The sequence below is a fragment of the Antennarius striatus genome, chromosome 14 (genome assembly GCF_040054535.1).
Source record: "Antennarius striatus isolate MH-2024 chromosome 14, ASM4005453v1, whole genome shotgun sequence".
Taxonomy (NCBI): Eukaryota; Metazoa; Chordata; class Actinopteri; order Lophiiformes; family Antennariidae; genus Antennarius; species Antennarius striatus.
Window position 1 is genome coordinate 8,829,896 of NC_090789.1, and position 15,711 is coordinate 8,845,606.

The following is a 15,711-nucleotide window of genomic DNA, read 5'->3' on the forward strand; positions in this document are numbered from 1 at the left end:
AAGCGCTATATAAATCTAATCCCAATTATTATTATTGTTATTATTATTATTATTTGTACCTTTTGTAAAAGAGAATTTTCATAACATCGAAGCAGCTCATCTAAATGCAAAACATGTCAAGGACACAGAGTTGAACGTTAGCTCGCCCTTTTAAAGGAAAAGCCTGTTGGCATCTTAATATTGATGTTGCCTTATTTAGAGGCATGTTATACTATTCATTTTGAATTGCTGTACTGAGTCAGCTTTAGTATTCATTTTGATTGACAGTCTGCTTATGTGCCTATTTGAGACTTAGCCTTATTTAATTTCTGAATTTTATTTATTTTAGCTGTGTTTGTATTGCATGTTTGAGAAATGCACCTGGCCTAATTGGTTTGCTGATGTGTTTGGCCTTTTTTCTTTTGAATGTCATTTATAAAGCACACTTAACAATAAAAATGTGGATTTCAAATCTTCTCTTCTAGGTGCATTCTATTGATCAGTCATGCACTACAATTTTGTAATGTCCTAGAATTTAAATTATTTATTTGGGGGCCTTTAGCAGGTATGAGATTAAAATGTGATTAATTAGATTAATTAATTACAAATCCTATAATTAATTAGAATATTTTTTAATCGCCAGACAGCATTAATTTAAATTAAGAAACTCATTAAAAATTCAGCCAGATTCAAAAAGAAGACATGGTAAAACAAAAACATAAAGCAGACACAAAAGAAGAATGCAGACAAAAAAGGATAAAAATTAATGAGAATATAGTAAGAATATATATTTATTAAAATTGTACATACTTATTATAATCCCCGCAGGGAAATTAGTGGCATACTTTAGTTAGTTGCATAGATGTTTAACACACAAACACATACACATGGGGCCTGTACGCATTCAGAGGAGGTAGAGTGGCAGGCAGCTCCTTTGTGGTGTGCTCCAAATGAGCAACTTGTAAGGGGGGTGGCACCTTGCTCAAGGGCGCCTCGGCAGTTCTCCGGAGGGGAGCTGACACCTCTCACTGTCAGCTCACCTCAGGGTGTTCTTTTGGGCGAGAGCAGGAATCGAACCGCCGATCTTTGAAACATTGGATCCGCTCTACCGCGCGCGACACCACTTTGCCACTGTCGCCCCTTAAAATGTCAGGTTCCACCGAGGTTTGAACTCGGATCGCTGGATTCAGAGTCCAGAGTGCTAACCGTTACACCATGGAACCACCTTTTTTAAGCTGAAATCAGAGTAACATTACACATACACATGTCCAGTCAAAAATGGACACAAACAATATTGATGCAAGCATATTAAACTGAGCCACCTTGTTTACTGGCTCCATTGTTGATAGCTGGATCAGTTTACCAGCATACCACAGTATACTCCATATATCTTATAAGTAACATGGGCTGACATGGCTGGAGTGTTTAATGCTCTGCTCACATGTACAATAGCAAAGAGAGCTACCAGAGAGTGTTGCCACCCCCTGAGGGGCACTGTGCACCTCCTAAATGGATCACTCTACATTGTCACAATGTTTTCATGAAGCTCAGTGGGATGAGGCTGTGGAGCCTTCTTTCATCACCAGCAAACCAAAATGAGGCTTGTCAGGCTTGCTAATGCATGCTGGTGGCTCTGCTGCTTTTTCTGAGTGTCTGCATGCATTTATCTGTGTGTGTGTGTGTGTGTGTGTGTGTGTGTGTGTGCGTGCGTGCGTGCGTGCGTGCGTGTGTGTGTGTGCCCCTTTTACACACTCTGATCCTTCTGATCAGAAAACAGTCCAAAAACATTCGCCTAGATTCATAATGAAAGCATATGAGGCTTTTATCAGGGAACTCAGAAGTTCCACACTATTTGTTTGCTGTGTAATTCCTCATTTGGTGAGAGCTGGGCAAGAGTAGAGTTGGACACCAAGTCAGAGGGTTGCCAGCTCTAATCGCTGCTGGTCATCAGTTAAATGTGCCTGTTGTTTCCTTCTCATTCCAATCAGGGGCATTATAATGATGATGATGAGAAATGGAGAGAAGAGCCATCTCTCTCAGACAGATGAAATAGAGGAAATGAAAAGCAGTGAGCTTTAACTGAGGCAGAAGAGGTGGCAAGGGAGGAGGATAATCATGGAGGCACCAATGCCTTCATGAAACATATAGTGAAAACAGTGGTGTTGATGAGTTAATCTTGGAAAAAAGGATGATAAATGACAAAACAGCAGCTCATCAGTTAACACATCCTGCACAATCATTCTCTCACGAGCCATTTCATTCTCTCTCTCTGAAAAAATCATAAAGACTGATGATGATGAGGGGGGAATTAAAAAGGTTAGGATGATAACTGATTGGGCTGTTTATGAAGGACATGACAGGTTGACTGAAAATACCTCATGGTAATTAGAAACATTATTTCACTTTCAGTTACTTAGTATTTTGTGATGTTTGGTGTTTCTTGAGGTTAACATAAATCTTTCTGATTGAGTGCACGACTGTCTGGCAGACTTTGCATCAAAACATTTTTCCCCCATTCTAATCTGTAGCCTCATTACAATACGAATGTGTTACAAGAAGCTCATAGGTATGCCAGCTTTTTCAAAAAGAGGCAGCAGGTGCAGGAATGGAGTGGCTCGGAGATGGAAGACGTTACAACAGCGGATTTATATAAAAAATATGTTGTTTTCCTTTGATCCCTGATGCAGTCTCCACCTTGAACTCCTCTGTCACACCTACAGCACACCTCACCACTGTCTCACAGTCCTCATACATGTCCTGCACCGCTCTAACATACTTCTCTGCCACTCCAGACTTCCTCATACAATACCACAGTTCCTTTCTGGGCACCCTGTCATAAGCTTTCTCCAGATCTACAAAAACACAATGCAGCTCCCTCTGGCCTTCTCTGTACTTCTCTATCAACATCCTCAAAGCAAATACTGCATCTGTAGTACTCTTTTTTGGCATGAAACCATACTGCTGCTCACAAATGCTCACTTCTGCCCTTAGTCTAGCTTCAACTACTCTTTCCCGTAACTTCATTGTATGGCTCATCAGCTTTATTCCTCTGTAGCTGCCACAACTCTGCACATATCTCGTTCTTAAAAATTGGCACCAGCACACTTCTCCTCCATTCCTCGGGCATCTTCTCACTATGTAAGATCTTTTTGAACAACCTAGTCAGAAACTCTACAGGCACCTCTCCTAGACACCTCTATACCTCCATAGGTATATCATCAGGACCGAATGCCTTTCCACTCTTCATCCTCTTCAATGCTCTCGTCACTTCATCCTGACTATCCTAGCACAATAAGACATTGGCTTGTGCCTTCTTGTGGCTACTTTTTCCTCCCCTATGTATCAAAATGTATTGAAAGCCATTTTTAGCATGCTTAGTTCTCCAGACTCAGGGAAAATAATTTTTGCCAAGTGCCACTCTTGTATTGATATACAGCAGGTTTAGGCTTATTGTCTGGGCACCGCTGTAAAATTACCTTTCTGTGCTGTTCAGTTATAGTTAGAATTTAATGGTATAAGTACAACATCATGCATGTGATATTTTTCAATTGAAAGGCAGTTTTAAACTTGCAATTTAAAGCATTCTCCCTCATTTTTTCTCATTTCTAAAAGCAAATACGCTGCTTTCCCTGGATCTTCCCTTTCAGTTAAGAGGATGAACCTGAGTGCTGCCATTATGATCATGATAGTCATGAGCATCATTAAACTTCTGTACTTCACTCACCAGCCATGCCTCATACCCCTGACTCCCAAACCTTTATGGAGAAAGAACTACAACTAGGTGAAATATAAAGCAAAATAAAAGTATAACATCAGGAACTGTTGCATTTCAAATTAAATATTTTCATTCACAAACACAAAGGATGCAACATGTGGTTGTTGCTGTATATGTAACAACAGAAATGTCTACATGTTTGCTGACAAAGAACCAAGATTTCATTATTTAATGTAAGCTTATAAGAGATTCTGCGTGTCCTTGTCTCTGCATGTTAATGCAGATCATGGTTACACATGTACAGGAGGTGAATTGTGATCATGGAAAGACAGGGCAATATAGGAAGAATATGATTATCCCTTCAGTGGCCTTCAAAATAAACCACTGCACACTATGGGTGATGTATGCTAATTCAGAGCACACATCTCAGGGACAAAATCATATACATATTTGCAATGCCTAGTTCATATACAATGTCCAAGACTTGTCTAAAAATGTCTATAAATCCCATAAATAACAACCTCCTTCACAGTTCACCATCCACAATCACATTTCTTCACACAAAGAAAATACATAATACATAGCATTTAGCTGCTTCAGCTCTTAAGCTAGATCCTTAGGCCACTATTAAGTTTTTGACAATTAATGTAGCATGTCCGCAGTTGCACATTTTGAAAGTAATCTCAAAATAATTTTCAAATATTTTCTGAGGCATACAGGGAGCATGGCAAGAAGATCGAAACAGGAGTAACGTGATTTCTGGATATTCTAGATACAGTATTTTTATCATCTCGTAAGGAACAAGCTGAGGTCAGATCTTGTTTTTTCATGTGCTGTGACCAAATGAGTGGGATATCTGTTTGGTGTTTTTAATTAAAAAATTAAAAACAGAAAAATTCCAGATTAAATAAAGTTATCGCATCAGCTCAACATGTCAGGGAACATGGATCCAACTGTAAGATACTGTATATCTCTAACATCAACATTGTGATGCCATACTTAACAGTAGAATATTATTGCACATGGTTAGTTGCAAAGACATAACTCTTTCTGTTTGACAGACATAACAAAAACCAATCAAGAGCTATATCTGACAGTCAGTGTCTACTTTCCACAAAGATGCTGTGATCTATCCTATTGAAGGAAGCACTGAGTTTCACAGTTCTAGAGCCAAGCACATGCCTTCATCAGCAGCCTTTAAAAGATCATTGATAACTTTCAGTAGTTCAATCTGAGTGCCATAATTTACTCAAAACCCAGAATGAAACTTTTATAAGACATTACTATCTTTCAGAGTGGCAAGGAATTGATTCAGCAGTGCTTCTTATACCTTTTAACTGTGGTATGAAAAGCAACTTTGAAACTGGCTGTTCGTTTTAGTTCAGAGTAGTTTGTCACTCCATTCATTCATTCATTCATTCATTCATTCATTCATTCATTCATTCATTCATTCATTCATTCATTCATTCATTCATTCATTCCACCTACCATCCATAGCTAGCTGGAATAGGCTCCAGCTGGATATCTTAAAAAACAAACAAAACAAAAAAAAACTTTCTTGATATCACATGAAAAGGGCTGAGGGACACTTCTTTGTGTGATATTGCCTTTAATGTGATCAGAGGTAAGTGTTTGGAGGTAACTCTTTCTTTTTTAACTGCCTCTAATTTATATTGAAACATTAAATTAAGATGAAAAATATTTCACTATCAGCATCATTTTCAGCTGGCCAACAGCGAGAGGCTGGATTTATCAGCCATCCCAAATAAAACTTCAGGGTCATGGTGATAGGCAGAAAGATGTCCATAAAAAATAGTACCCTTTTGCTTTTTTGAAAATAGTAGTGTAATGTCATAGCAATTCCTTCATGATATCATATAGTACTTGGAGCCCAGACTTGATGAGACAGTAATGCGTATAAAAAAATAATGGGAAAGTGCAGAGTCACACCATCCTGTCACACAGCTTGTGTTTGTCTATAACTAGGTCGTGCTGAGTCTGCCTCATCTGTACAAGTGCACACACTCTCTCACACACACAAACACACAGAGCCGCTGGTAATTTTAGCATACAAAAGATTCAAGCTGTGCGTCAAATACCACCTTAATGCACCCTGACTCAAATGAGTGGTTTTGACACAATACCTTTCACGTTTGTGTTTGCTTTAGCTCTGCCATTTCAATCCGGGCTTCTTTGTCTGTCTCTTGACATCTTGTCAGTCCTCAGGGAAGTTGCAGCATAGAACAACCTTATGGACATAAGTGTAATAACTTGAGACCATTTAAAAAAAATAAAATATAAAAGTTTGTACCAACTTTGCAACTTTCCTGTTGGATCTTGGTTGATAAAGATCAAAAACTTAACACACACACACACACACGGAGAGAGCGAGGGAGAGAGAGGAGAGAGAGACAGAGACTTTACAGATGCTTGACTACTGACAAACTGCTTGCACACCTGTGTGGATGCCTTGAGTCAAATTATCCAGCACTTTTCACACAGGGAGCACTAACAGAGCTCTCTCCCCATGGAGGCAATATTGAAGGTGTCCTTCTGCTAACAACACCATCGTGGACACACACCAGCAATACTCGTACATGTGCGCATACATTCCTGAAAGCAGGAACCACACACACACAGACTGGTGTGCACATCAGCAGAGCAATTACAGACATTTTAATCACTGAACTCTACTCCTGCGGGGCATAGCAAACGTAGCACAGAGTGGGCAGAAGAAGAGGCCCTTGACTGATTTCAACCTTGACTTAATGATCGTCGTTTGAGCCTGAATGCTTTGCTGCAGCTCCTGTGGCAGATGCCACTTCTTTTTGGGGAGCCATGGAAGAATCAAGGACACTCTGGTGTGTAAAATGGGATTTGACAGATTAAATGCAGCATTTTTGTATTCAGGATAATTCATTGGGGGTGAGAAGTAAAATGATCTTTTACTGAAATAAAAGTTAAAAAAAAAAAAAAACATCTGCAGGAGGTAAATATGAGTGGGAGTTATAAATTGCAAATGTTACCTTTAGCAAATGTGTGATTATCACCTTCAATTAAAACATAAGTCATTAAAACTGATTTTGCAAAACATGTTTATAATATTAGACTTGAATTATAATTGCTGTCAAAAAAAGTATTCATCACCACAGTGTTGGAGCTGGTCAGAGTTTTTGATTTTACTGCCATTTATTTGTTCATTATATTTGTATTGACTCATTAACTCATGGAGGTAATAAAAAAAGTAAAATCAGAAAAGAACAAAACATTGTAATTCTGGATGAACAATGTAATCTTCAGTCTGTAGTGTATATTTTTGAGGTGTAAATATAACTGTACATTCTGATAATATGATATATGTTAATATGTTTACAATATGTGAATATGTAAATTTCATATGTTGCAAATGTTAATATGTATGTATATTATTTAAGTATTTATGTATGACCCCCACCCCCCTGCTGCCACGATCACACAAATTTACCAACTGTGGGACTATAAAGGTTTACTATTATTATTATTATTATTATTATTATTATTATTATTATTATTATAGTGATGAACAATAGTTGTCTGTAGACTGTAACATAAATTAGTTTGCATAAATAATAAAAAGAAAAATAGATGAGGAAGATGATAAAGATAAATAACATGAACTGTTTGTATGATAACTTGGATGCATATTTTGCAGGTAAAAGTATTTTACATTGAAACGTTTCAAGTAAAATATAGCAGTGATGAATAAATTCAATATCACAGATATAAGAAATCTGATTTTAATTTTAAAAATAATAGTAAAATTAAAATTACACAATTACAATCCTCTATCACAAAAGTGTTTGTAATGGAGGAAACAACATGAAATTACATATCACTGTTATCTTTCAGGCTCTTCATTAAAACTGCCCACAGAGGCTACCTGTTTGATTTAGAAAGGCGGGCATACCACAGTCTTTGGTGGATAATTTATAAAAACATTACCTTAAATTGTTTGACGAGTATGAATGGAAGATCAGCTTTGGAGGACCCAAGGCTTTTTGCGGTTGGTGAAGTGTTAAAGGTGAGGGATGTATAAAGGTGCAGTGCCAAAATAAGCTTTCCAGGTAATTAAGAGGACATTTAAATCAATTTGGAAGGACTCAGGGAGCATTTGCAGTTCTTTTTGGGTTGAGTTTAAAGTCTAGCTGCAAAATTTTAACTAATTTGAAATTTCTCAATCAACCTCTTTGGCAAACCAAAAGTGTGTAGCCATATTCATTTTCATCCGCGCATGCACATTCATCTGCGCATGCGCGAGCAGGCTGCAGTTTCCTTTGCTCAGAGTGAGTTTGTTATACATAATTTTGCATTTTTTTTCTATGTTTCTGCGTGTATTTTTTTAACGTAAATTTAGATAATGTATAGTAATATGCTAGTATACTCCAGGGAGGAGTTGATGTATATGAGGGTCAAAGGAGACCCAGCAACAGGCGATCTCATCCCCGCTGAGCTCCGACGGAGATATTGCGGATGCCGAGCGGGTCACGTTGAAAGTACTAGACTAACGGCTAGAGCCGCTAACCGGAGGAGAGTCAAGCCCTCCTTCCCCTCCGTCATCATGGGGAACGTGAACTCGCTACCGAACAAGTTGGACGAACTGACGACGCTGTGCAGGACTGAACAGTGCTAACGGGAGACCAGCTTGTTGGTGTTCTGTGAGACGTGGCTAACTGGCGACGTGCCAGACGCTAACGTCGGACTAACCGGCTTCTCCTCCGTACGAGCGGACCGGGACACGAACACCGCCGGTAAGAAAAAAGGAGGTGGGTTAATCATCTATACCAACGATAGATGGTGCCATTCGGGACATGTGACGGTGAAATCAACACAGTGTAGCCGCGATCTGGAGCTAACAGCTGTTAGCATCAGACCCTACTACCTGGTGTGTGAATTTTCACACGATATTGTCCTCGCTGTCTACATCCCTCCACGTGCAGACCCAGAGACTGCACGAGAGACCATCTGTGGGACCACCTCCGCTCTTCGGACCAAGCACCCGGAGGCACTCGTCATCATCACCGGTGACTTTAATCACGTAACCTTGGACTCATCTCTCCCCACAATGGTCCAGTGTGTAGACTGTCCCACACGGAAGAACAAAACCATCGATCTGTTCTACGCTAATGCTAAGGAGGCATACACCGCCACCCCCCTCCCTCCACTAGGTAAATCAGACCATAACCTAGTGTACCTACAGCCCACCTACATTCCACTGGTGAAACGGCTGCCAGCAACAACACGGCAGGTCAGGAGATGGTCCCCGGAAGCAGAGGAGATGCTGAGGGACTGCTTCCAGACCACCGACTGGGATGTTATTGTGGGCTCACACGGGGAGGATATTGAGGGGGCAGCTCAGTGTTTTACAGACTACATGAACTTCTGTGTGGACACCGTGGCCCCTGTCAGGACAATCAGGTGTTACCCCAACAACAAACCATGGGTAACCAAGGAAGTCAAGGCTGTCCTGAACAGGAAGAAGCGGGCGTTCAGGAGCAAGAACGAGGAGGAAATGAGGAAGGCCCAGCAGGAAGTGAGACTGCCTGAGGGAAGCCAAGGAGACGTACATGAGGAAGCTGGAGAAGCAGCTGGGGCGCAACCAGGTGCGGGAGGTCTGGAATGGGATGAGAACCATCACCGAACACGGGAAAGGGCGCAGCACTGTGGAGGGGAATATTGAACGAGCGAATGAACTAAACAGCTTTTTCACTCGGTTCAGCTCCCCCACCACTCCCGGCTCCTCATCCCAGGCCTCTTCCGGTCCTGCAAACCGCTCCACTTATGCTCCCTCCTCCTGTGCTTCCTCTCCTTCCACCTCTGCCCCTTCTCCCGAGCCAACTCCAAGAACTGCGAAGCTCAACAGCCCCACCTCAACCACTGGACTTCCAACCTTGCCACAACCTCCTTCTCCTAGGAGACCATCATCACTGCAGACCTGGTGACCTGGTGACCTGGTGACAACAACACTGAGGAGGCTCCGTCCCTATAAGGCGGCTGGACCAGATAAGGTCTCCCCAAGACTCCTCCGAGCCTTTGCTTCGGAACTAGGGGACCCCCTGCAACAATTGTTCAACCTCAGTCTGCGGCAGGGGAGGGTCCCGTCACTGTGGAAGACCTCCTGCATTGTCCCTGTACCCAAGACAGGACGCCCTACTCAGCTCAACGACCACCGACCGGTCACTCTGACCTCCCACGTAATGAAGACCCTAGAGCGACTGGTCCTGGAGCTCATGCGTCCACAGGTGCAGGGTGCTATGGACTCTCTCCAGTTCGCCTATCAGGCCAAGGTTGGGGTTGACGACGCTGTCTTGTACCTCCTCCACCGCATACTCTCTTACCTGGACGCCGGGGGCTGTGCTGTCAGAGTGCTCTTCTTTGACTTTTCAAGTGCCTTCAACACCATCCAGCCCCGGCTCCTGCAGGATAAATGGCTGTGGACCCCTACCTCGTGAGCTGGATTACGGACTACCTAACGGACAGACCCCAGTACGTCCGTATGGGGGACTGTTTGTCTTCTATGGTTACCAGCAGCACGGGGGCGCCACAGGGGACCATTCTCTCCCCCATTCTCTTCACCCTCTACACATCAGACTTCAAGCACAACTCGGATACATGCCACATACAGAAGTACTCTGATGACACTGCGGTAGTGGCATTTATCCGGGAGGGTGATGGGGGGGGGTACAGGGCATTGGTGGCTGACTTCGTAGAGTGGTGCCAACAGAACCAGCTCCAGCTCAACGTCTCCAAGACAAAGGAGATGGTGCTGGATTTCTGGCGGGCACCTCCCTCTCCACAGCCAGTGATCATCAAGGGCAATGAGGTGGAGGTGGTAGAAAACTATAAGTACCTGGGACTGCAGCTAGACAACAGACTGGACTGGTCACTCAACTCGAACTGTGTGTACAAGAAGGGGCAGAGCAGGATGTACTTCCTGAGGAGGCTGGCCTCCTTCAACATCTGTCCTAAGCTCCTTCTCATGTTCTATCAGTCCGTAGTCTCCAGTGTGCTGTCATATGCCATGGTGTGTTGGGGTGGGGGGGCCAGGAAAAGAAATATGGACTGTCTGAACAGACTCATCTGCAGAGCGGGTTCAGTGGTTGGGCTGGACTCTGTGGATACGCTTCTGGGGAGCAGGACCATGTCTAAAGTTAAGGCTAACATGAACAACACCTGCCACCCCCTGCACACCACCTTCTCCCGGCAGAGAAGCACCTTCAGCGGCAGACTGCTGTCACACAGCGCCTCCACAGAGAGGATGAGGTCCTCCTTCGTGCCCCGTGCCATCAGGGGGTACAATGACTCTCTCAGGAGGAGCGGGGGGAGGTGGCAAGATCATCACGGGGTTGAATGCATTTAATTTAATTTAATTTAATTTTATACTGTTTATATTTTTTTAATTTTATTCTGTTTATATTTTAAGTTAATACTGTTATATTTTTTTAATCTTATACTGTTTATTTTTTTATTTTATAGTGTTTATATTGTAGTTATAGTTTAGTGTATAAGTCCTGTTAGTGCTGCATGTGTCTGTTACTGTAGTGCATGTCTTGCGGTATGTCCTGTGATGCCAGTGTTCTTTTTCTCCTGGTGTTCATCCATTATTATTCGTTTTGTAATGCCTGCAGTGGATATATACAATTTCCTCCGGGATTAATAAAGTATCTATCTATCTATCTATCTATCTATCTATCTATCTATCTATCTATCTATCTATCTATCTATCTATCTATCTATCTATGTATCTATCTATCTATCTATCTATATTCTCACACACTAATAATAACCTTTTTTTTTTTTTTTTTTAGTTTATCATTCTGTTGTTTTGGTTTGTTTGTTTGTTTTTAAATGGCTAACTTAGCAGTTAACTTGACATCATTTCATTGTCTCATTATGGGATTGAAACCAAATTTGACTCTGAGATGATGTTATGTTTACAGTGCATTGGTTTTGTGATACAGGCCCCCAAATTTATAAAAAGTTTTTCTTTTGCAAAAAATTAAAGAAGATTAAATCTACTTTATTCATTCACATGTGGGGAAATTATCTTTACACTCTTCACTCTTTTTGCATGTGGTTACAGTCTTTTGTTAGTCATGCATACACACATACAGTAGTTTTTGAATACAGGCCCCTGAACACAACACACTGGGGCCTGTAGGCATGCAATTAGTAACACATCACACAAACAGTAGCGGGAGGCAGAGTGATGGGTCGCACACAGGGGGTCGCACCAAAAACGAGGAGCTTGTGGGGGGGGGCACCTTGCTCAAGGGAGCCTTGGCAGTGTCTGGGAGGTGAGCTGATGTCTCCCACCACCAGCTCACACTCTGAGGGATGTCCTGGCAGGAGCAGGATTTGAACCACCGATGGCTGGGTGATCCGTCTTCAAGACATCTGCTCTACGGTTGAGCAACTGCCGCCCCAAGGGCCTGAATTATGTCAATTTTATCCTCAACCAGTTTCAAAAGTTGTTTATCATTTACTATTTTATGGAGGCCAAGCTTTTATTTTATTTTTTTGTATACTCCCATATTTTAATAAAACTAATCACTCAGGATATGCCAGTGATGTACCTTATTTCAGCTCACACCACATTTTTACTCTTAAGCTTCACGGTGCACAAAGCTCTAATATTACCCTCTCCTTTATCTATGGTGGCACAACAAAAAATGTCAAAGAAACAACAGGAGTGGCTCTCTAGGACCATGTCAAGTTTTATGCCACATTGGTGGAGGAGAAGGAGGAGTAGACAAAGCCAGGGAATGTGTTTTGGATTACTGGGTTGAGCTCCTCGAGAGGACAAAGTCTCTCCTTGACCCCCCTTGTGCCTTGCAGTTCAGTAGATTATCTGGAGCACAACAGCGGCCAGTCCTATCACTGCCTTGCAGCTTATTCAGCCCCACTGGTCATATAAGATTTTGCTGACACGTACACACAGATATGCATTAACACACAAATCTGTGTATGACTTGTGGACATGCATGAGCCATCCGCACACCTAATATTTTCCCTTGTTCAGTCCTATCACTGTGCCTGGAGGTTCATTAGTGACACTGGGGCCACTTCAATAGGAGCTGCACTTAAAAAAGATCAGATGCATGTACACACACACACACACACACACAAACACACACACACACACACACACACACACACACACACACACACACACACACACACACACACATATATGTTAAGTTTAATTATTACTTCAGAGATGGTATGCCAATTCTATACAGCAGCGCACATATCTTCATCTCTGCATGTGCCTTTGAGTTAACATGTGTACATACATAAAAGAGGATGTATGTCTTTGACCCTTTGTGCCAAAGTCCATGTGACTGCCAGCTTGAACCTTTCATTAACCAACATATCCTCATACTATAAAAACCAATGTCAGGATCAACAATTCACTACCAAATTACTTCAAGGTCAATTACAGCAGCACACCACTTTGAAGTTTAGCAATAAAACACCAAAGGTGTTTTTTCCACCTCGGGATTTTGAAGCAGCAAGATACCGCAAAGTAACAAAACAGGAAGGATTTAGGAATTAGGAGAAACAATTTTATTGCAAAATTTCAGGACATGGACCAGGCTATGGGAACAAAAAGGAAAGTGAAACATTGGACATGTTTCATTTATAAAATATTGCATGGGACTTGTCTTAAATGATGCATAAAATAAAAGCCACATTTTAATACTGGTCTCTGACATCATCTGCTCTGAAACAGGTTTGTGTGAGAAATACAGCATCATTCTTATATAAACTGTTACTGCATTCTGATTTTAGTCATTCTATTCTTTGAATTGTGATATATTTTGTAAAATCATTTCTGAAAGTGGTGCACTGTGACATTCTCTGCAATTTAAAACTAGTTTCTAGATTAAATTATTTTGGGCAGTATTATCTTCTGTGATAACAATTTTGATAGACTGGGAATTCATATACTGTGCTATCTGATGGCAGAGGTAGCTCTCCTAGCTTAATGTTTAAATCCCATATCTATACGGAACTAGAAATTAATTTGACACACCTTACATGTATTCTTGTGACGTGTGATGTTATTTGAGCAATGATTTACCTGTAAAGTTCAACCAATTTTGTTGTCATCACCGTATGCAATTATTTTTTAGCTTTGATGATTTGTCCCAGAGTAACCTCAGGATATGGAGCTACATTTCTCACAGTGGGTTTTTTTTGGTTTTCATTTTCTCATTTATTACTGATGTTGTGGGACATAAATAATACATGTATATGTAACCATATATATATATATATACTGTATATATATATATATATATTATATATAATTTTTATTTTTTGTTTTTTTTAAATGTCCCTCTCTCCCTTGTAGAGTGGTATCTGTGTGTCATCCTCAAACCCGGGTCCTATCTGAGGGTTCTGTGCAGTATCTTCGCTGTTCCTAAGACTGCGGTCTTCTGGACTGAGGCTTCAGATGTTGTTCCAGGTATTTGCTGGAGCCACTCCTTCAGTTTGGGGGTCACTGCCCCAAGTACTCCTACTGCTATTGGGACAATGTTAGCGTTGACCTTCCAAATCTGTTCCAGCTGTTCTTTTAACCCTTGATACTTCTCAGTCTTTTTGTGTTTCTTCTTCCTAATGTTGGCGTCAGCCGGAATCGCCACATCTATCACCACTGCTCTCTTCTGCTCTTTGTCCACCACCACTATGTCCGGTTGTTAGCCAGGAGCTGTTTCTCAGCCTACAAGTCCCACAGGATCTTAGCCTTGTTGTTCTCAACCACCTTCGCTGGTATGTCCCTTTGGGATTTGGGTACTTCTAGGCCATACTGGGTACAGCTGTTCCCAGTGGCGGGTCGTGCATTTTAACCGTAGGCCTTCAGTGACGTCATATTTATTCCTACCTAAAATACACATCATAATATCAGTATAACATCAGTATGACACTAGGGTTTTAGAAGCCACACAAATACATTCCATCACCGTTAATAAAGGCTAATCAAGCAACACCTAATTTCCGGAGCATTTAAAATCAATTATTTTTAGTATTTTTGACTTTTAACTTTGTTACCAATGACTTTACTCATAAATATGACAAAAACCTTTTAGAATACAAATAAAATTTTTACACTCACCAACGTGGATCCGCACAGTGCCTCTTTATTTAAAAATGAAATCCATCTTTCTTACTTTCTTCAGAAAAACTTCCATGGCTCTGTCAAACAATTTATCATTGCCGAGAATGAAAATTCATCAGAAGCAGTGGACACACGGATGGTTACAGCCAAAGAGGCCAATGCGTTAATTGCCCCATACTCTCACTCAGATTTTTGATCTGAAGAAAATCAAGATCAGCGGGACTTTTCCCTTCAAAATCAGCCACTGCCTACATTACAGACAATTCTGTTTTAAGTCGGGGAAAATCAAACAGTATTCCTTGCCTCTGCATTAAGCTGGAAAAGGCGGCTTTTTTCCCTGGAAGTGTTAAAGTGCTGGGTGTTGAAGAGGGAGAGAAACATCAACCAGTTGTGGTCCTGAAATCGATTCTGTATCTGGGAACAAATATTGTATAGAATGCTGTCATGGAGTTTTTGGTAGTGGTATTTGGTATTTTCTCTTTGCTTGCTCAACTGAGTGACAAAACACGTTCACCTTGTCAAGCAGAATTGTACATCCAACGTTTTGGGCTGTAGTATTCCAAAAAGCGCAATCAGCATGTTCAAAAATCCCATTGAATGTGTTGTGCAAGAAACAAAACTCAAAATCCTTCAGACGTGCTTTAAATCCCTCTGCAGAAAGTACAGTGTCCTCATTATACTTGTCGTGATGTTCTAAAATATGACCAGATCTATATCTTTTTCTCCTTCAGCCATCATGGGTAGATCCTGGCAGTGTGGATCAGTGAGTCTATTTCTCGCTCATTCCTGGCATACAGCTTGATGTCATTCATGTCGGTATCCGTAACCACTTTTAGTGATGATCTGACTGAGGGGG

General features: G+C 41.3%; 1 non-coding gene across 1 annotated transcript; it reads right to left on the reverse strand.

Annotated features, from left to right (window-relative positions):
• Positions 1 to 1,130: 1,130 nt before the first annotated feature.
• Positions 1,131 to 1,202, reverse strand: trnaq-cug (transfer RNA glutamine (anticodon CUG)). Its single transcript has one exon. It is a non-coding gene; the product is annotated as a tRNA-Gln (tRNA).
• Between the last annotated feature and the right edge of the window lie 14,509 nt (positions 1,203 to 15,711).